Below are 21,757 nucleotides of genomic sequence, written 5' to 3'. Positions count from 1 at the left end.
GTGCCCCCACGAGTTCGGCGCCTGGAGCTGGGATCAGGGCCAGCACTGGTGGAGCCTCTGGAGCTGGGGTTAGGGCCCGCACGGGTTGGGCCACTGGAGCTGGGGCAGGGCCCCCACGAGTTCGGCACTTGTAGCTGGGGTCAGGGCCCGCACGGGTTGGGGCCCTTGAGCTGGGGTCAGGGCCCCCACGGGTTGGGCCCGTGGAGCTGGGGTCAGGGCAAGCACTTGTGGAGCCCCTGGCTCTGGGCTTAGGGCCAAACGGGTTGGCCCTTGGAGCTGGGATTATGGCCCCCACGCGTTGGGCCCCTGGAGCTGGGGTCAGGACCCAAACGGGTTGGGCCCCTGGAGCTGAGGTCAGGGCCTGCATGGGTCGGACCTCTGGACAAGGGGGTTAAGGCCTGAACGGTTTGGGCTACTGGAACTGGGGTCAGGCCCCGCACGGGTTGGGCGCCTGGACCTGGGTGAGGGCCCCCACGGGTTGGGCCCTGGACCTGGGGTAAGTGCCCCCACGAGTTCGGCCCCTGGAGCTGGGGGCAGGGCCGGCATGGGCTGGGTCCCTGGAGCTGGGGTCTGGGCCAAATGGATTGTGCCCCTGGAGCTGGTGTAAAGGCCCGCACAGGTTGGGCCTCTGGAACTGGGGCCAGTCCTTGCACGGGTTGGGACCCTGGAGCTGGGTTCAGGGACCTCACGGGTTGGGAACCTCGAGCTGGGGTTAGGGGACGTACTGGTTGGGCCCTTGGAGCTGGGGTCAGCGCACGAACGGTTTTGGGCCCCTGCAGATGGGGTCAGGGCCCCCACGGGTTGGGCCCCTGGAGCTGGGGTTAGGACCCCCACGGTTGGATCCCTGGAGTAGGAGTCAGGCCCCACACGGGTTGGACCCCTGGAGCTGAGGTCAGGGCCCCCATGGGTTTGGCCCCTGGAGCTCCGGTCAGGGCCCGCACGGTTAGGCCCCTGTTGCTGGGGTTAGAGCTCCCACGGGTTGGACCCCTGGAGTAGGAGTCAGGCCCCACACGGGTTGGACCCTGGAGCTGAGGTCAGGGCCCCATGAATTTGGCCCCTGGAGCTGGGGTCAGGGCCCGCATGGGTTGGGCCCCTGGAGCTGGGGTCAGGGCCCCTACGGGTTGGACACTGGAGATGGGGTCAAGGCCCCCACGGGTGGGGCCCCTGTAGCTGGGGTCATGGCCCGCACTGGTTGGGCCACTGGAGGTGGGATAACGGCCCCCACGGTGAGGCCCCTGGAGCTGGGTCAGGGCCCCCACAAGTTAAGCGCCTGGAGCTGGGATCAAGCCGCGCATGGGTGGCGTCCCTGGAGCTGGGGTCAGAGCCCGCACGTCTTGGACCTCTGAAGCTGGGATCAAGGCTTGCATGGGTGGGGCCCCTGGAGCTGGGGTCAGGGCCCCTACGGGCGTGGCCCCTGGAGCTGGAGTCAGGGTCCGCACGGGTGCGACCCTGTAGCTGGAGTCATGGCCCGCACGGGTTGTGCCCCTGGAGCTGGGTCAGGACCCCCATGGGTGTGGCCTCTGGAGCTGGGGTCAGGGCCCGCACGGGTGCGACCCTGGAGCTGGGGTCATGGCCCGCACGGGTTGGGCTCCTGGAGCTGGGGTCAGGGCCCTCACGGTGGGCCGCAGGAGGTGGGCTCAGGGCCCGCATAGCTTGGGACCCTGGACCTAGGGTCAGGGCCCCTACGGGTGGGGGCCCTGTAGCTGGGATCAGGGTCCCCGCGGGTTGGGCCCTGGAGCTCGGGTCACGGCCCGCACAGGTTGGGCCCCTGGAGCTGGGGTCAGCGACCCCATGGGTGTGGCCCCTGGTGCTGGGATCTGGACCCCTACGGGTTAGGCCCCTGGAGCTGGGGTAAGGGCCGGCACAGGTCGGACCCCTAGAGCTGGAGTCAGGGCCCCTACGGGTTGGGCAACTGAAGCTGGGGTCAGGGTCCCCATGGGTTGGGCCCCTGAGCTGGGGTCAGGGCCCGCAGGGGTTGGGCACCTGGAGCTGGTGTCAGGACCCCCACGGGTTGGGCCCCTGGAGCTGCGGTCAGGGCCCCCACGGTTTGGACCCTTTAGGCTGGGGTCAAGGCTCTCACGATTTCTGCCCCTGGAGCTGGGGTCAGGGCCCCCACGAGTTTGGCGCTTGTAGCTGGGGTCAGGGCCGCACGGGTTGGGGCCCTTGAGCTGGGGTTAGGGCCCCCATGGGTTGGGCCTGTGGAGCTGTGTCAGGGCAAGCACTTGTGGAGCCCCTGGAGCTGGGGTTACGGCCCAAACTGGTTCGGCCCCTCGCGCTAGGGTTATGGCCCCCACGCATTGGGCCTTTGGAGCTCGGGTCAAGGCCCCCACGGGTTGGGCCCCTGCAGCTGGGTCAGGACCCAAACGGGTTGGGCCCCTGGAGCTGGGGTCAGGGCCCCACGGGTGGGGCCACAGGAGCTGGGGTCAGGGCCCGCATGGGTGGGGCCTCTGGACCAGGGGTTAAGGCGTGCACGGGTTGGGCCACTGGAACTGGGGTCATGGCCCCCATGGGTTAGTCCCCTGGAACTGGGGTCAGGGCCCCCACGGTTGGGCCCCTGGAGCAGGGGTCAGGCCCCACACGGGTTGGGCCCCTGGAGCTGGGGACAGGGCCCCCGAGTTCGCTGCTTGTAGCTGGGGTCAGGGCCGCACGAGTTGGGGCCCTTGAGCTGGGGTTAGGGCCCCGACGGGTTGGGCCCGTGGAGCTGGGTTCAGGGCAAACACTTGTGGAGCCCCTGGAGCTGGGTTTAGGGCCCAAACTGGTTGGGCCCCTGGAGCTGGGGTTATGGCCCCCACGCGTTGGGCCCCTGGAGCTGGGGTCAGGACCCAAACGGGTTGGGCCTCTGGAGCTGAGGTCAGACCCCGCACGGGTTGTGCCCCTGGAGCTGGAGTCAGGGCCCCACGGGTGGGGCCCCTGGAGCTGGGGTGAGGGCCGCCATGGGAGGGGTCCCTGGAGCTTGGGTCAGGACCCGCATGGGTTGGGCCCCTGGAGCTGTGGTCAATCCCTGTACGATTGGGGCAGCGTGAGCTGGGGTCAGGGCCCAACTGGTGGGGCCCCTGGAGTTGGAGACAGGGCCCGCACGCGTTCGTCCTCTGGAGCTGGGGTTAGGGCCCGCACAGTTTGAACCCCTGAAGCTGGGGTCAGGGCCCCACGGGTGGGGCCCCTGGAGCTGGGGTCAGGGCCCCCACGGGTTAGGACCTGGATCTGCGGTGAGGGCCCGCACGGGTTAGGCCCCTGGAGCTGGCGTCAGGGCCCCCACGGGTTAGGCCCCTGGAGCTAATTCAGACCCCGCACAGGTTGGGCCCTGGAGCTCGGGTCAGGAGCCACACGGGCTGGGCCCCTGGAGCTCGGGTCAGGGCCCGCATGGGTTAGGCCCCTGGAGCTGGGGTCATGGCCCCATGGGTTAGGCCCCTGGAGCTGCGGTCAGACCCCGCACAGGTTGGGCCCCTGGAGCTGGGGTAAGGGCCGCAAGGGTTGGGCACCTGGAGCTGAGGTCAGGGCCCGCACGGGTTGGGCACCTGGAGTTGGGTCAAGGCCCCCACGGGTTGGGCACCTGGAGCTGGGGTCAGGGCCCAAACGGTTGGGGCTCTGGAGCTGGGGTTAGGGCCCGCACGGGTTGGGCCATTGGAGGTGGGGTCATGGCCCCACGGGTTCGGCCCTGGAGCTGGGGTCAGGGACTCCACGGGTTGGGCCCCTGGAGCTGGGGTCAGGGCCCACATGGGTGGGGCCGCAGGAGCTGGGGTCAGCGCCCGCATAGGTTGGGCCCCTGGAGCTGGGTCTGGGCCCAAACGGGTTGGGCGCATGGAGCTGGGGTCAGGGCCCGCACGGGTTGGGACCCCGGAGCTGGAGTCTGGGCCCCCAATGTTGGGCCCCTGGGGCTGGGGTCAGGGCCAACACGGGTGGGGACCCTGGAGCTCTGGTCAGGATCCCACGGGTTGGGCCGCTGGAGCTGGGGTCAGGGCCAACACGGGTGGGGCCTCTGGAGCTGGGGTCACGGTCTGCAGGGGTTGGGCCCTGGAACTGGGGTCAGGGCCCCCACGGTTGTGGCCCCTGGACGGGTTGGGCCCTTGAGGCTGGGGTCAGGGCCCTCACGAGTTCGGCGCCTGGAGTTGGGGTCAGGACCCGCAAGGGTTGGGTCCCTGGAGCTGAGATCAGGGCACCGACGGGTTCGGGCCCTGGAGCTGAGGTCAGGGCCCGCACGGGTTTGGCCCCTGGAGCTGGGGTCATAGCCCCCACGGGTTGGGCCCCGGATCTGAGGTCAGGGCCCCCATGGGTTGGACGCCTGGAGCTTGGGTCAGGGACCCCATGGGTTAGGCCCCTGGAGCTGAGGTCTGGGCCAACATGGGTGGGGCCCCTGGAGCTCGGGTCACGGTCCCCACGGTTTGGGCCCCTGGAGCTGGGGTCAGGGCCAACACGTGTGGGGCCCCTGGAGCTGCGGTCAGGGCCCCATGGGTTTTCCCCTGGAGCTGCGGTCAGGGCCCCACGGGTAGGAACACTGCAGCTGTGGTCACGGCCCCCACGGGTTGGGCCCCTGGAGCTGGGGTCAGAGCCCGCATGATTGGGGCCCCTGGAGCTGAGGTCTGGGCCCCTGGGGTCGGGGCCTCCACGGGTTGGGCCCATGGAGCTGGGATGAGGACCCCACAGGTTGGGCGCGTAGAGCTGGAGTCAGGGCCCGCACAGGATGGGGCACTGGAGCTGGGGTCAGGGCCGAACGGCTTTGGCCTCTGGAGATTGGGTCAGGGCCCCCACGGGTTGAGAACCTGGAACTGGGGACAGGGCTCCAACGGATTGGGCCCCTGAAGCTGGGGTCAAGGCCCCCAAGGGTGGGGCCCCTGGAGCTGGGGTCACGGCCCCCACGGGTTGGGCCCCTGGAGCTGGGGTCAGGGCCCCCACGGTTATGGCCCCTGGAGCTGGGGTCATGGCCTCCACGAGTTCGGAGCCTGGAGCAGGGGTCAGGGCCCGCACGGGTTGGGACCCTGGAGCTGGGGTAAGGGCCAGTACGGGTGGGACCCCTGGAGTGGGGTCCAGGCCCCCAAGGGTGGGGCCCCTGTAGCAGGGTTTACGGCCCGCATGGGTTGGGCCCCTGGAGCTGAGGTAAGGGCCCCACGGGTGTGGCCCCTGGAGCTGGGGTCAGGGCCCCCATGGTTTTGGCCCCTGGAGCTGTGGTCAGGGCTCCCACGAGTTCGGAGCCTGAAGCAGGGGTCAAGGCCCGCACGGGCTGGGGACCCTGGGCCTGGAGTAAAGGCCCGCACGGGTGGGACCCCTGGAGCTGGGGTCAAGGCCTGCATGGGTTGGGCCCCTGGGGCTCGAGTCAGATCCCCATGGGTTGGCCCCTTGAGGCTGGGGTCAGGGCCCCCACGAGTTCGGCGCCTGGAGCTGGGGTCTGGGCTAGCACAGGTTGGGCCCTTGGAGCTGGGGTAAGGGCCTGCACGAGTGGGACCCCTGGAGCTGGGGTCAGGGCCCCCACGGGTTGGGCCATGGAGCTGGGGTCAGGACCCGCACGGGTTGGGCCCCTGGAGCTGGGATCAGGGCCAACACGGGTGGGGCCCCTGGAGTTGGGGTCAGGGCCAACACGGGTGGGGCCCTTTGAGCTGAGGTCAGGGCCCCCACAAGTTTGGCCCTCGGAGCTGGGGTCAGGTGTGCACGGGGTGGGCCCCGGAGCTGAGGTCAGGGCCCCCATGGGTTTGGCCCCTGGAGCTCCGGTCAGGGCCCGCACGGGTTAGGCCCCTGTTGCTGGGGTTAGAGCTCCCACGGGTTGGACCCCTGGAGTAGTCAGGCCCCACACGGGTTGGACCCCTGGAGCTGAGGTCAGGGCCCCACGGTTATGGCCCCTGGAGCTGGGGTCATGGCCTCCACGAGTTCGGAGCCTGGAGCAGGGGTCAGGGCCCGCACGGGTTGGGACCCTGGAGCTGGGGTAAGGGCCAGTACGGGTGGGACCCCTGGAGTGGGGTCCAGGCCCCCAAGGGTGGGGCCCCTGTAGCAGGGTTTACGGCCCGCATGGGTTGGGCCCCTGGAGCTGAGGTAAGGGCCCCCACGGGTGTGGCCCCTGGAGCTGGGGTCAGGGCCCCCCATGGTTTTGCCCCTGGAGCTGTGGTCAGGGCTCCCACGAGTTCGGAGCCTGAAGCAGGGGTCAAGGCCCGCACGGGCTGGGACCCTGGGCCTGGGGTAAAGGCCCGCACGGGTGGGACCCCTGGACTGGGGTCAAGGCCTGCATGGGTTGGGCCCCTGGGCTCGAGTCAGGTCCCCATGGGTTGGCCCCTTGAGGCTGGGGTCAGGACCCCCACGAATTCGGCGCCTGGAGCTGGGGTCTGGGCTAGCACAGGTTGGGCCCTTGGAGCTGGGGTAAGGGCCGCACGAGTGGGACCCCTGGAGCTGGGGTCAGGGCCCCCACGGGTTGGGCCATGGAGCTGGGGTCAGGACCCGCACGGGTTGGGCCCCTGGAGCTGGGATCAGGGCCAACACGGGTGGGGCCCCTGGAGTTGGGGTCAGGGCCAACACGGGTGGGGCCCTTGAGCTGAGGTCAGGCCCCCACAAGTTTGGCCCCCGGAGCTGGGGTCAGGGTGGTGCACGGGGGGCCCCTGGAGCTGAGGTCAGGGCCCCCATGGGTTTGGCCCCTGGAGCTCCGGTCAGGGCCCGCACGGGTTAGGCCCCTGTTGCTGGGTTAGAGCTCCCACGGGTTGGACCCCTGGAGTAGGAGTCAGGCCCCACACGGGTTGGACCCCTGGAGCTGAGGTCAGGGCCCCCATGGGTTTGGCCCCTGGAGCTGGGGTCAGGGCCCGCATGGGTTGGGCCCCTGGAGCTGGGGTCAGGGCCCCTACGGGTTGGACCACTGGAGATGGGGTCAAGGCCCCACGGGTGGGGCCCCTGTAGCTGGGGTCATGGCCCGCACTGGTTGGGCCACTGGAGGTGGGATAACGGCCCCCACGGGTGAGGCCCTGGAGCTGGGGTCAGGGCCCCACAAGTTAAGCGCCTGGAGCTGGGATCAAGCCGCGCATGGGTGGCGTCCCTGGAGCTGGGGTCAGAGCCCGCACGTCTTGGGCCTCTGAAGCTGGGATCAAAGTTTGCATGGGTGGGGCCCCTGGAGCTATGGTCAGGGCCCCTACGGGCGTGGCCCCTGGAGCTGGAGTCAGGGTCCGCACGGGTGCGACCCTGTAGCTGGGGTCATGGCCCGCACGGGTTGTGCCCCTGGAGCTGGGTCAGGACCCCCATGGGTGTGGCCTCTGGAGCTGGGGTCAGGGCCCGCACGGGTGCGACCCTGGAGCTGGGGTCATGGCCCGCACGGGTTGGGCTCCTGGAGCTGGGGTCAGGGCCCTCACGGGTGGGGCCGCAGGAGTGGGCTCAGGGCCCGCATAGCTTGGGACCCTGGACCTAGGTCAGGGCCCCTACGGGTGGGGGCCCTGTAGCTGAAATCAGGGTCCCCGCGGGTTGGGCCCCTGGAGCTCGGGTCACGGCCCGCATGGGTTGGGCCCCTGGAGCTGGGGTCAGCGACCCCATGGGTGTGGCCCCTGGTGCTGGGATCTGGACCCCTACGGGTTAGGCCCCTGGAGCTGGGGTAAGGGCCGGCACAGGTCGGACCCCTAGAGCTGGAGTCAGGGCCCCTACGGGTTGGGCAACTGAAGCTGGGGTCAGGGTCCCATGGGTTGGGCCCCTGGATGGGGTCAGGGCCCGCAGGGGTTGGGCACCTGGAGCTGGTGTCAGGACCCCCACGGGTTGGTCCCTGGAGCTGCGGTCAGGGCCCCCACGGGTTGGACCATTAGGCTGGGGTCAAGGCTCTCACGATTTCTGCCCTTGGAGCTGGGGTCAGGGCCGACACGGGTAGGGCCCCTGGAGCTGGGGTCAGGGCCCCCACGAGTTCGGCGCTTGTAGCTGGGGTCAGGGCCGCACGGGTTGGGGCCCTTGAGCTGGGGTTAGGGCCCCCATGGGTTGGCCTGTGGAGCTGTGTCAGGCAAGCACTTGTGGAGCCCCTGGAGCTGGGTTACGGCCCAAACTGGTTCGGCCCCTCGCGCTAGGGTTATGGCCCCCACGCATTGGGCCTTTGGAGCTCGGGTCAAGGCCCCACGGGTTGGGCCCCTGCAGCTGGGTCAGGACCCAAACGGGTTGGGCCCCTGGAGCTGGGGTCAGGGCCCGCACGGGTTGGGCCCCTGGAGCTGGGGTCAGGGCCCCCACGGGTGGGGCCACAGGAGCTGGGGTCAGGGCCCGCATGGGTGGGGCCTCTGGACCAGGGGTTAAGGCGTGCACGGGTTGGGCCACTGGAACTGGGGTCATGGCCCCCATGGGTTAGTCCCCCTGGAACTGGGGTCAGGGCCCCCACGGGTTGGGCCCCTGGAGCAGGGGTCAGGCCCCACACGGGTTGGGCCCCTGGAGCTGGGGACAGGGCCCCCACGAGTTCGCTGCTTGTAGCTGGGGTCAGGGCCGCACGAGTTGGGGCCCTTGAGCTGGGGTTAGGGCCCCGACGGGTTGGGCCCGTGGAGCTGGGTTCAGGGCAAACACTTGTGGAGCCCCTGGAGCTGGGTTTAGGGCCCAAACTGGTTGGGCCCCTGGAGCTGGGGTTATGGCCCCCACGCGTTGGGCCCCTGGAGCTGGGGTCAGGACCCAAACGGGTTGGGCCTCTGGAGCTGAGGTCAGACCCCGCACGGGTTGTGCCCCTGGAGCTGGGGTCAGGGCCCCACGGGTGGGGCCCCTGGAGCTGGGGTGAGGGCCGCCACGGGAGGGGTCCCTGGAGCTTGGGTCAGGACCGCATGGGTTGGGCCCCTGGAGCTGTGGTCAATCCCTGTACGATTGGGGCAGCGTGAGCTGGGGTCAGGGCCCAACTGGTGGGGCCCCTGGAGTTGGAGACAGGGCCCGCACGCGTTCGTCCTCTGGAGCTGGGGTTAGGGCCCGCACAGTTTGAACCCCTGGAGCTGGGGTCAGGGCCCCACGGGTGGGGCCCCTGGAGCTGGGGTCAGGGCCCCCACGGGTTAGGACCCTGGATCTGCGGTGAGGGCCCGCACGGGTTAGGCCCCTGGAGCTGGCGTCAGGGCCCCCACGGGTTAGGCCCCTGGAGCTAATTCAGACCCCGCACAGGTTGGGCCCCTGGAGCTCGGGTCAGGAGCCACACGGGCTGGGCCCCTGGAGCTCGGGTCAGGGCCCGCATGGGTTAGGCCCCTGGAGCTGGGGTCAGGGCCCCCATGGGTTAGGCCCCTGGAGCTGCGGTCAGACCCCGCACAGGTTGGGCCCCTGGAGCTGGGGTAAGGGCCCGCAAGGGTTGGGCACCTGGAGCTGAGGTCAGGGCCCGCACGGGTTGGGCACCTGGAGCTGGGGTCAAGGCCCCCACGGGTTGGGCACCTGGAGCTGGGGTCAGGGCCCAAACGGTTGGGGCTCTGGAGCTGGGGTTAGGGCCCGCACGGGTTGGGCCATTGGAGGTGGGGTCATGGCCCCCACGGGTTCGGCCCCTGGAGCTGGGGTCAGGGACTCCACGAGTTGGGCCCCTGGAGCTGGGGTCAGGGCCCACATGGGTGGGGCCGCAGGAGCTGGGGTCAGCGCCCGCATAGGTTGGGCCCCTGGAGCTGGGTCTGGGCCCAAACGGGTTGGGCGCATGGAGCTGGGGTCAGGGCCCGCACGGGTTGGGACCCCGGAGCTGGAGTCTGGGCCCCCAATGTTGGGCCCCTGGGCTGGGGTCAGGGCCAACACGGGTGGGGACCCTGGAGCTCTGGTCAGGATCCCCACGGGTTGGGCCGCTGGAGCTGGGGTCAGGGCCAACACGGGTGGGGCCCCTGGAGCTGGGGTCACGGTCTGCAGGGGTTGGGCCCCTGGAACTGGGTCAGGGCCCCCACGGTTGTGGCCCCTGGACCTGGGGTCAGGTCCCCGACGGGTTGGGCCCTTGAGGCTGGGGTCAGGGCCCTCACGAGTTCGGCGCCTGGAGTTTGGGGTCAGGACCCGCAAGGGTTGGGTCCCTGGAGCTGAGATCAGGGCACCGACGGGTTCGGGCCCTGGAGCTGAGGTCAGGGCCCGCACGGGTTTGGCCCCTGGAGCTGGGGTCATAGCCCCCACGGGTTGGGCCCCGGATCTGAGGTCAGGGCCCCCATGGGTTGGACGCCTGGAGCTTGGGTCAGGGACCCCACGGGTTAGGCCCCTGGAGCTGAGGTCCGGGCCAACATGGGTGGGGCCCCTGGAGCTCGGGTCACGGTCCCCACGGTTTGGGCCCCTGGAGCTGGGGTCAGGGCCAACACGTGTGGGGCCCCTGGAGCTGCGGTCAGGGCCCCCATGGGTTTTCCCCTGGAGCTGTGGTCAGGGCCCCACGGTAGGACCACTGCAACTGTGGTCACGGCCCCCATGGGTTGGGCCCCTGGAGCTGGGGTTAGAGCCCGCACGATTGGGGCCCCTGGAGCTGAGGTCTGGGCCCCTGGGGTCGGGCCCTCCACGGGTTGGGCCCTGGAGCTGGGATGAGGACCCCCACAGGTTGGGCGCGTAGAGCTGAGTCAGGGCCCGCACAGGATGGGGCACTGGAGCTGGGGTCAGGGCCCGAACGGCTTTGGCCTCTGGAGATTGGGTCAGGGCCCCCACGGGTTGAGAACCTGGAACTGGGGACAGGGCTCCAACGAATTGGGCCCCTGAAGCTGGGGTCAAGGCCCCCAAGGGTGGGGCCCCTGGAGCTGGGGTCACGGCCCGCACGGGTTGGGCCCCTGGAGCTGGGTCAGGGCCCCCACGGTTATGGCCCCTGGAGCTGGGGTCATGGCCTCCACGAGTTCGGAGCCTGGAGCAGGAGTCAGGGCCCGCACGGGTTGGGACCCTGGAGCTGGGGTAAGGGCCAGTACGGGTGGGACCCCTGGAGTGGGGTCCAGGCCCCCAAGGGTGGGGCCCCTGTAGCAGGGTTTACGGCCCGCATGGGTTGGCCCCTGGAGCTGAGGTAAGGGCCCCCACGGGTGTGGCCCCTGGAGCTGGGGTCAGGGCCCCCCATGGTTTTGGCCCCTGGAGCTGTGGTCAGGGCTCCCACGAGTTCGGAGCCTGAAGCAGGGGTCAAGGCCCGCACGGGCTGGGACCCTGGGCCTGGGGTAAAGGCCCGCACGGGTGGGACCCCTGGAGCTGGGGTCAAGGCCTGCATGGGTTGGGCCCCTGGATCTGGGTCAGGGCCAACACGGTTTTGGCCCCTGGGGCTCGAGTCAGGTCCCCATGGGTTGGCCCCTTGAGGCTGGGGTCAGGACCCCCACGAATTCGGCGCCTGGAGCTGGGGTCTGGGCTAGCACAGGTTGGGCCCTTGGAGCTGGGGTAAGGGCCTGCACGAGTGGGACCCTGGAGCTGGGGTCAGGGCCCCCACGGGTTGGGCCATGGAGCTGGGGTCAGGACCCGCACGGGTTGGGCCCCTGGAGCTGGGATCAGGGCCAACACGGGTGGGGCCCCTGGAGTTGGGGTCAGGGCCAACACGGTGGGGCCCTTTGAGCTGAGGTCAGGGCCCCCACAAGTTTGGCCCCCGGAGCTGGGGTCAGGGTGTGCACGGGGTGGGCCCCTGGAGCTGGGGTCAGAGACACCAGGGGTTGGGCCCCTGGAGATTGAGTCATGGCTACACGGGTTGGGCCCCTGTAGCTGGGGTCCTTGCCCCCATGAGATCAGCCGCTGGAGCTGGGTCAGGGCCGGCACGGGTTGGGCCCTTGGAGCTGTAGTCAGGGCTCCCCATGGGTTGGTTCCCTGGAGCTGGGGTCAGGGCCCCAACGGGTTGGGTCCCTGGAGCTGGGTCAGGGTCCCAACGGGCTGGGCCTCTGAAGCTGGGGTCAGGATCCGTACGGGTTGCACCCCTGGAGGTGGGGTCAGGGCCCCCACGGTTGGGCCACTTTAGCTGGGGTCAGAGCCCCACTGGATTGGGCCCCTGGATCTGGGTCAGGCCCCGCACAGGTTTGGCCCCTGGAGCTGGGGTCAGGGCTCCCACGGTTGGGGCTGTTGTAGCTGGGGTCAGGGCCCGCACGTGTGGGGCCCCTGGAGCTGGGTCAGGGCCCCCACGGGTTGGGCTCCTGGAGCTGGGGTTAGGGCCCCAACGGGTTGGGCCCCTGGACTGGGATCAGGGCTCCACACAGGTTGGGTCCCTCGAGCTGGGGTCAGGGCCCGCATGGGGTGGGCCGCTGGAGCTGGGGTCAGGGCCCCCACGCGTTGGTCCTCTGGAGCTCGGGTCATAGCCTGCACGGGTTGGGACTCTGGAGCTGGGTCAGGGCCCCACCGGGTTGGGCCCCTGCAGCTGGGGTCAGGGGACCCACGCGTTGGGCCCCTGGAGCTGGGGTCAGGGCCCCCACGGGTTGGGTCCTGGGAGCTGGGGTCAGGGCCTGCATGGCTTTGGCGCCTGGACGGGGTGAGGGCTGTCACGCATTGGGCCTCTGGAGCTGGTATCAGGGCCCCACGGGTTTGACCCCTTGAGTTGGGGTCAGTGCCCCCACAGGTTTGGCCCCTGGACCTGGGGTCAGGGCCCGCACGGGGTGGGTCCCTGGAGCTGGGGTCAGGGCCCCAACGGCATTGGCCCCTGGAGCTTTGGTCAGGGCCCCCACGGGTTGGGCCACTGGAGCTATGGTCAAGGCCCGCACGGGCTGGGCCTCTGGAGCTGGGCTTCTTGCCCCCACGGGCTGAGCCGCTGGAGCTGGGGTCGGGGCCCGCACGGGTGGGGCTCCTGTAACTTGAGTTAGGGACGCATGGGTTGGGACCCTGTTGCTGGCGTCAGGGCTCCCCACGGTTTCGGTCCCTGGAGCTGGGGTCAGGGCCCCAACGGGTTCGGCTCCTGGAGCTGGGGTCTGGGTCCTCCATGGGTTGGGTACCTGGAGCTGAGGTCAGGGCCTGCACGGGGTGTGCTCCTGGAGCTGTGGTCAGGGCCGCCACGGGGTGGGCCCCTGGAGCTGGGGTCAGGGCAGGCACGGGTTGGGCCCCTGGAGTGGGGGTCAGGGCCCCACTGGATTGGGCCCCTGGATCTGGGGTCAGGCCCCGCACGGATTTGGCCCCTGGAGCTGGGGTCAGGGACCCCACGGGTTTGGTACTTGGAGCTGGGGTCAGGGCCCGCACGGGTTGGGCCCCAGGAGCTGGGTAAGGGTCCGCACAGGTGGGGCTCCTGGAGCTGCGGTCCTTGCCCCAACGGGATGAGCCGCTGGAACTGGGGTCGGGGCCCGCAGAGGTGGGGCTCCTGGAGCTGGGGTCAGGGCCCCCACGGGTGAAGCCCCTGGAGCTGGGTTCAGGGCCCCCACGGCTGGGGCCCCTGGACCTGGGGTCAGAGACAGCACGGGTGGGGCCCCTGGAGCTTAGGTCAGGGCTAGCATGGGGGGGCCCCTGGAGCTGGGTTCGGGGACCGCACGTGTGGGGCCACTGGAGCTAGGGTCAGGGCCCCCAGGGTGGGCCCCCTGGAGCTGGGGTGAGGCCCCCACGGGTTGGGCCCTGGAGCTGGGGTCAGGGCCTCAACTGGTTTGGCCCCTGGAGCTGGGGTTAGGGCCCCAGGGGTTGGGTCCCTCGAGCTGGGGTCAGGGCCCACATGGGTTGGGCCCCTGGAGCTTGGGTCAGGCCCGCACGGGGTGTGCTCCTAGAGCGTGGTCAGGGCCCCCACGGGTGTGGCCCCTGGAACTCGGGTCAGGGCCGGCAAGGGTTGGACCCCTGGAGCTCGGGTCCTTGCCCCACGGGCTGAGCCGTTGGAGCTGGGGTCGGGGCCCATACAGGTAAGCTCCTGGAGCTGGGGTCAGAGCTCCCACGGGTGGGGCTCCTGTAGCTGGGTCAGGGCCCGCACGTATGGGGCCCCTGGAGCGGGGTCAGGGCCACCACGGGTGGGGCTCCAGAAGCTGGGGTCAGAGCCCCCACGGTGGGGCTCCTGTAACTCGGCCAGGGCCCGCAGGTGTGGGCCCCTGGACATGGGTCAGGAGACTCACGGGTTGGGACCCTGGAGCTGGGGTCAAGGCCCCAACGGGTTGGGCCCCTGAAGCTGGGGTTAGGGCTCCCCATGGGTTGGGACGCGGAGCTGGGGTCAGGGCCCCACGGGTTTGGCCCCTGGAGCTGCGGTCAGTCCCCTCACGGGTTGCATCCCTGGAGCTGGGGTCAGGGCCCCCACGGGTTTGGCCCCTGGAGCTGCGGTCAGTCCCCTCACGGGTTGCATCTCTGGAGCTGGGGTCAGGGCCCCAACGGGCTGGGCCCCTGGAGCTGGGGTCAGGGCCCCCACGGGTTGGGCCACTGGAGCTTGGGTCAAGGCCCGCACGGGCTGGGCCTCTGGAGCTGGGGTCATTGCCTCCATGGGCTGAGCCACTGGAGCTGGGTCGGGGCCCGCACAGGTGGGGCTCCTGGACCTACGGTCAGGGCTCCCATGGGTGGGGCTCCTGTATCTGGGGTCAGGGCCCGCTCGTTTGGGGCCCCTGGAGCTGGGGTCAGGGTCCCATGGATGGGGCCCCTGAAGCTAGGGTCAGGGCCCCAACGGGTTGGCCTCTGGACCTGGGGTCAGGGCTCCCCATGGCTTGGGTCCCTGTAGCTGGGGTCAGGGACCCACCGGATTGGGCCCCTGGATCTGGGGTCAGGCCCGCACAGGAAGGGCCGCTGGAGCTGGCGTCAGGGCCCCACGGTCTGGGCCCCTGGAGCTGGAGTCAGGGCCCCCACGGGTTGGGCTCATGGAGCTGGGGTCAAGGTCCGCACAGGCTGGGCCTCTGGAGCTGCAGTCCTAGCCCCCACGGGTAAGCCGCTGGAGCTGGGGTCGGGGCCTGCACAGGTGGGGCTCCTGGAGCTGGGGTCACGGCTCCCACGGGTGGGCTCCTGTAGCTGGGGTCAGGGCCCACACATTTGGGGCCCCTGGAGCTGTGGTCAAGTCCCCCACAGGTGGGCCCCTGGAGCTGGTGTCAGGGCCGGCAGGGGTTGGGTCCCTGGAGCGGGGTCAGGGCCCCACGGGTTTTTCCCCTTGAGCTGGGGTCAGGGCCCCCACAGGTTTGCCGCTGGAGCTGGGGTCAGGGGCCCAGCCCGTTGGGCCCCTGGATCTGGGATCAGGCCCCACATGGGCTGGGCCCCTGGAGCTGCGTCCTTTCCCCTACGGGCTCAGCCGCTGGTACTGGAGTGAGGGCCCGCACGGGCTGGGCCCTTGGAGCTGGGGTCAGGGCCCGCAAAGGTTGGGCCCCTGGAGCTGGGGTCAGGGCCCCCATGGGTGGGGCTCCTGGAGCTGGGGTGAGGGCTCTCACGGGTTGGGCCCCTAGAGCTGGGTTCAGGTCCTGCACGGGTTGGGCCCCTGGAGCTGCGGTCAGGGCCCCCACGTGTTGGGCCTCTGGAGTTAGGGTCAGGCCCCGCACGGGTTGGGCCCCTGTAGCTGGAGTCAGGGCCCCACGGGTTTCGCCTCTTGAGCTGGGGTCAGGGTTTGGCACAGGTTTGGCAGCTGGAGCTGGGGTCAGGGCCCTCACGGGGTGGGCCCCTGGAGCTGGGATCCGGCCCCGCACGGGTTGGGCCCCTGGAGCTGGGGTCAGGGGCCAAGCCCGTTGGGCCCTGGATCTGGGATCAGGCCCCGCACGGGCTGGGCCCCTGGAGCTGTGGTCCTTGCCCCTACGGGCTCAGCCGCTGGTGCTGGGGTCAGGGCCCGCACGGCCTGGGCCCTTGGAGCTGGGGTCAGGGCCCGCAAGGTTTTGGCCCCTGGAGCTGGGATCATGGTCCACCCAGGTGGGGACCCTAGAGCTGGGGTCAGTGCCCCCACGGATGCGGCTCTGGAGCTTGGGTGAAGGACCGCACGGGCTGGGCCTCTGGAGCTGGGTCCTTGCCCCCACAGGCTCAGCTGCTGGTGCTGGGGTCAGGACCTGCACGGGTTGGGCCCTTGAAACTGGGGTTATGGCCTCGACTGGTTTGGCCCCTGTAGCTGGGGTCAGGGCCGGCACGGGTTGGGCCCCTGGAGTGGGAGTGAGGGACATCACGCATTGGGCCTCTGGAGCTGGGGTCAGGGCCCCACAGGTTTGGCCTCTTGAACTGGGTCAGGGCCCCCCAGGTTTGGCCCCTGGAGCTGGGGTTAGGGCCGGCACTGGGTGGGCCCCTGGAGCTGGAGTCAGGGCCCCACCGGATTGGGCCCCTGGATCTGGGGTCAGGCCCCGCACGGGTGGGCCCCTGTAGCTGCGGTAAGGGCCCCAAGGGCTGGGCCCCTGGAGCTGCGGTCAGGGCCCCCACGGGTTGGGACGCTGGAGCTTGGGTCAATGCCCGCACGGGCTGGGTCTCTGGGCTGGGTCCTTGCCCCCATGGGCTCAGCTGCTGGTGCTGGGGTCAGGGCTAGCACTTGCTGGGCCCTTGGAGCTGGGGTTAGGGCCGGCATGAGTTGGGCCCCTGGAGCGGGGGTGAGGGCCCTCACATATTGGGCCTCTGGAGCTGGGGTCAGGGTCCCACGGATTTGGCCCCTTGAGCTGGGGTCAGGGCCCCCACAGGTTGCCGCTGGAGCTGGGGTCATGCTGGGCCCCTGGATCTGGGATCAGGCCCCGCAAAGGCTGGGCCCCTGGAGATGCGTCCTTTCCCCTACGGGCTCAGCCGCTGGCACTGGGGTGAGGGCCCGCACGGGCTGGGCCCTTGGAGCTGGGGTCAGGGCCCGCAAAGGTTGGGCCCTGGAGCTGGGGTCAGGGCCCCCATGGGTGGGGCTCCTGGAGCTGGGGTGAGGGCTCTCACGGGTTGGGCCCCTAGAGCTGGGTTCAGGTCCTGCACGGGTTGGGCCCCTGGAGCTGGGGCCAGGGCCCCCACGTGTTGGGCCTCTGGAGTTAGGGTCAGGCCCCGCACGGGTTGGGCCCCTGTAGCTGGAGTCAGGGCCCCATGGGTTTCGCCTCTTGAGCTGGGGTCAGGGTTTGGCACAGGTTTGGCAGCTGGAGCTGGGGTCAGGGCCCCACGGGGTGGGCCCCTGGAGCTGGGATCCGGCCCCGCACGGGTTGGGCCCCTGGAGCTGGGGTCAGGGGCCAAGCCCGTTGGGCCCCTGGATCTGGGATCAGGCCCCGACGGGCTGGGCCCCTGGAGCTGTGGTCCTTGCCCCTACGGGCTCAGCCGCTGGTGCTGGGGTCAGGGCCCGCACGGCCTGGGCCCTTGGAGCTGGGGTCAGGGCCCGCAAGGTTTTGGCCCCTGGAGCTGGGATCATGGTCCACCCAGGTGGGGACCCTAGAGCTGGGGTCAGTGCCCCCCGGATGCGGCTCTTGGAGCTTGGGTGAAGGACCGCACGGGCTGGGCCTCTGGAGCTGGGGTCCTTGCCCCCACAGGCTCAGCTGCTGGTGCTGGGGTCAGGACCCGCACGGGTTGGGCCCTTGAAACTGGGGTTATGGCCTCGACTGGTTTGGCCCCTGTAGCTGGGGTCAGGGCCGGCACGGGTTGGGCCCCTGGAGTGGGAGTGAGGGACATCACGCATTGGGCCTCTGGAGCTGGGGTCAGGGCCCCACAGGTTTGGCCTCTTGAACTGGGTCAGGGCCCCACAGGTTTGGCCCCTGGAGCTGGGGTTAGGGCCGGCACTGGGTGGCCCCTGGAGCTGGAGTCAGGGCCCCACCGGATTGGGCCCCTGGATCTGGGGTCAGGCCCCGCACGGGTTGGGCCCCTGTAGCTGCGGTAAGGGCCCCAAAGGGCTGGGCCCCTGGAGCTGCGGTCAGGGCCCCCACGGGTTGGGACGCTGGAGCTTGGGTCAAGGCCCGCACGGGCTGGGTCTCTGGAGCTGGGGTCCTTGCCCCCTGGGCTCAGCTGCTGGTGCTGGGGTCAGGGCTAGCACTTGCTGGGCCCTTGGAGCTGGGGTTAGGGCCGGCATGAGTTGGGCCCCTGGAGCGGGGGTGAGGGCCCTCACATATTGGGCCTCTGGAGCTGGGGTCAGGGTCCCACGGATTTGGCCCCTTGAGCTGGGGTCAGGGCCCCCACAGGTTTGCCGCTGGAGCTGGGGTCATGCTGGGCCCCTGGATCTGGGATCAGGCCCCGCAAAGGCTGGGCCCCTGGAGATGCGTCCTTTCCCCTACGGGCTCAGCCGCTGGTACTGGGGTGAGGGCCCGCACGGGCTGGGCCCTTGGAACTGGGGTCAGGGCCCGCAAAGGTTGGGTCCCTGGAGCTGGGGTCAGGGCCCCCATGGGTGGGGCTCCTGGAGCTGGGGTGAGGGCTCTTACGGGTTGGGCCCCTAGAGCTGGGGTCAGGGCCCCCACGGGTTTGACCCCTGGAGCTGGAGTCAGGGCCTGCACGGCATGGGACACTGTAGCTGGGTTCAGGTTCTGCACGGGTTGGGCCCCTGGAGCTGGGGTCAGGGCCCCCACGTGTTGGGCCTCTGGAGCTAGGGTCAGGCCCCGCACGGGTTGGGCCCCTGTAGCTGGGGTCAGGGCCCCACGGGTTTCGCCTCTTGAGCTGGGGTCAGGGTTTGGCACAGGTTTGGCAGCTGGAGCTGGGGTCAGGGCCCTCACGGGGTGGGCCCCTGGAGCTGGGATCCGGCCCCGCACGGGTTGGGCCCCTGGAGCTGGGGTCAGGGGCCAAGCCCGTTGGGCCCCTGGATCTGGGATCAGGCCCCCGGGCTGGGCCCCTGGAGCTGTGGTCCTTGCCCCTACGGGCTCAGCCGCTGGTGCTGGGGTCAGGGCCCGCACGGCCTGGGCCCTTGGAGCTGGGGTCAGGGCCCGCAAGGGTTTGGCCCCTGGAGCTGGGATCGGGGTCCACCCAGGTGGGGACCCTAGAGCTGGGGTCAGTGCCCCCACGGATGTGGCTCTTGGAGCTTGGGTGAAGGACCGCACGGGCTGGGCCTCTGGAGCTGGGGTCCTTGCCCCCACGGGCTCAGCTGCTGGTGCTGGGGTCAGGACCCGCACGGGTTGGGCCCTTGAAGCTGGGGTTATGGCCTCAACTGGTTTGGCCCCTGTAGCTGGGGTCAGGGCCGGCACGGGTTGGGCCCCTGGAGTGGGAGTGAGGGACATCACGCATTGGGCCTCTGGAGCTGGGGTCAGGGCCCCACAGGTTTGGCCTCTTGAACTGGGGTCAGGGCCCCCACAGGTTTGGCCCCTGGAGCTGGGGTTAGGGCCGGCACTGGGTGGGCCCCTGGAGCTGGAGTCAGCACCGGATTGGGCCCCTGGATCTGGGGTCAGGACCCGCACGGGTTGGGCCCCTGTAGCTGCGGTAAGGGCCCCAAAGGGCTGGGCCCCTGGAGCTGTGGTCAGGGCCCCCACGGGTTGGGACGCTGGAGCTTGGGTCAAGGCCCGCACGAGCTGGGTCTCTGGAGCTGGGGTCCTTGCCCCCATGGGCTCAGCTGCTGGTGCTGGGGTCAGGGCTAGCACTTGCTGGGCCCTTGGAGCTGGGGTTAGGGCCGGCATGAGTTGGGCCCCTGGAGCGGGGGTGAGGGCCCTCACGTATTGGGCCTCTGGAGCTGGGGTCAGGGCCCCACGGATTTGGCCCCTTGAGCTGGGGTCAGGGCCCCCACAGGTTTGGCCCCTGGAGCTGGGGTCAGGGCCCGCACGGGGTGGGCCCCTGGAGCTGGGTCAGGGCCCCAACGGGCTGGGCCCCTGGAGCTGGGGTCAGGGCCCCACGGGTTGGGCCACTGGAGCTTGGGTTAAGGCCCGCATGGGCTGGGCCTCTGGAGCTGGGGTCCTTACCCCCACGGGCTGAACCGCTGGAGCTGGGGTTGGGGCCCGTACAGATGGGGCTCGTGGAGCTGGGGTCAGGGCTCGCACGTGTGGGGCCACTGGAGCTGGGGTCAGAGACCCCACTGGTGGGGCTCCTGTAACTCGGGTCAGGACCCGCACGTGTGGAGCCCCTGGAGCTGGGGTCAAGGAACGCACTGGTTGGGACCCTGGAGCTGGGGTCAGGGCCCCACTTGTTTGGCCCCTTGAACTGGGGTCAGGGCCCCCACAGGTTTGGCCCCTAGAGCTGGGGTCAGGGCCGGCACTGGGTGGGCCCCTGGAGCTGGAGTCAGGGCCCCACCGGATTGGGCCCCTGGATCTGGGGTCAGGCCCCGCACGGGTTGGGCCCCTGTAGCTGCGGTAAGGGCCCCAAAGGGCTGGGCCCCTGGACCTGCGGTCAGGGCCCACACGGGTTGGGACACTGGAGCTTGGGTCAAGGCCCGCACGGGCTGAGTCTCTGGAGCTGGGGTCCTTGCCGCCGCAGGCTGAGCCGCTGGAGCTGGGCTCGGGGCCCGCACAGATGGGGATCCTGGAGCTGGGGTCAGGGCCCCTACGGGTGAGGCCCCTGAAGCTGGGGTTAGAGCCCCACGGGTGGGGTCCTGTAACTCCGGTCAGGGCCTGCACGTGTGGGGCCCCTGGAGCTGGGGTCAGGGGACGCACAGGTTGGGCCACTGGAGCTTGGGTCAAGGCCCGCACGGGCTGGGCCTCTGGAGCTGGGGTCCTTGCCCCCACGGGCTCAGCCGCTGGAGCTGGGGTCGGGGCCCGCACAGGTGGGGCTCCTGGACCTGGAGTGAGGGCTCCCATGGGTGGGGCTCCTGTAGCTGGGTTCAGGGCCCGCAAGTTTTGGGCCCCTGGAGTTGGGGTCAGGGCCCCCACAGGTGGGGCCCCTGAAGCTGGGGTCAGATTTCCCACAGGTGGGGCTCCTGTAACTCGGGTCAGTGCCCGCATGTGTGGGGCCCCTGGAGCTGAGGTCAGGGGACACACGGGTTGGGACCCTGGAGCTGTTGTCAGGGCAGGCACGGGTTGGGCCCCTGGAGCGGCAGTCAAGGCCCCCACGCGCTGGGCCTCTGGAGCTGGGGGTCAGGGCCCTCACGGGTTTGGCCCCTTGAGCTGGGGTCAGGGCCCCCACAGGTTTGGCCCCCGGAGCTGGGGTCAAGGCGCGCACGGGGTGGGCCCCTGGAGCTGGGGTCAGAGACACCAGGGGTTGGGCCCCTGGAGATTGAGTCAAGGCTACACGGGCTGGGCCCCTGTAGCTGGGGTACTTGCCCCCACGGGATCAGCCGCTTGAGCTGGGGTCAGGGCCGGCACGGGTTGGGCCCTTGGAGCTGGGGTCAGGGCTCCCCACGGGTTGGGTCCCAGGAGCTGGGGTCAGGGCCCCAACGGGTTGGGTCCCTGGAGCTGGGGTCAACACCCCCACGGGTTGGGACCCTGGAGCTGCGGTCAGGGTCCCAACGGGCTGGGCCTCTGAAGCTGGGGTCAGGATCCGTACGGGTTGCACCCCTGGAGCTGGGGTCAGGGCCCCCATGGGTTGGGCCACTTTAGCTGGGGTCAGGGCCCCACTGAATTGGGCCCCTGGATCTGGGATCAGGCCCCGCACAGGTTTGGCCCCTGGTGCTGGGGTCAGGGCCCCAACGGGCTGGGCCCCTGTAGCTGGGGTCAGGGCCCCCACGGGTTGGGCCCCTGGAGCTGGGGTCCATGCCCCCCAGGGCCTGAGCCACTGGAGCTAGGGTCGGGGCCCGCACAGGTGGGGCTCCTGGAGCTGGGGTCAGGGCTCCCACGGTTGGGGCTGTTGTAGCTGGGGTCAGGGCCCGCACGTGTGGGGCCCCTGGAGCTGGGGTCAGGGGATGCACGGGTTGGGACCCTGGAGCTGGGGTTAGGGCCCCAACGGGTTGGGCCTCTGGAGCTGGGGTCAGGGCTCCACACAGGTTGGGTCCCTCGAGCTGGGGTCAGGGCCCACATGGGTTTGGCCCCTGGAGCTGAGGTCAGGGCCCGCATGGGGTGTGCTCCTGGAGCTGTGGTCAGGGCCCCCATGGGGTGGGCCGCTGGAGCTGGGGTCAGGGCCCGCACGCGTTGGGCCTCTGGAGCTCGGTCATAGCCTGCACAGGTTGGGACTCTGGAGCTGGGGTCAGGGCCCCACCGGTTGGGCCCCTGGAGCTGCGGTCAGGGCCCGCACGTGGTGGGTCCCTGGAGCTGGGGTCAGGGCCCGCACGGGCTGGGCCCCTGGAGCT

Source organism: Gopherus evgoodei, chromosome 17, assembly GCF_007399415.2.
Source record: "Gopherus evgoodei ecotype Sinaloan lineage chromosome 17, rGopEvg1_v1.p, whole genome shotgun sequence".
Taxonomy (NCBI): Eukaryota; Metazoa; Chordata; order Testudines; family Testudinidae; genus Gopherus; species Gopherus evgoodei.
This window is presented reverse-complemented; position numbering follows the sequence as displayed.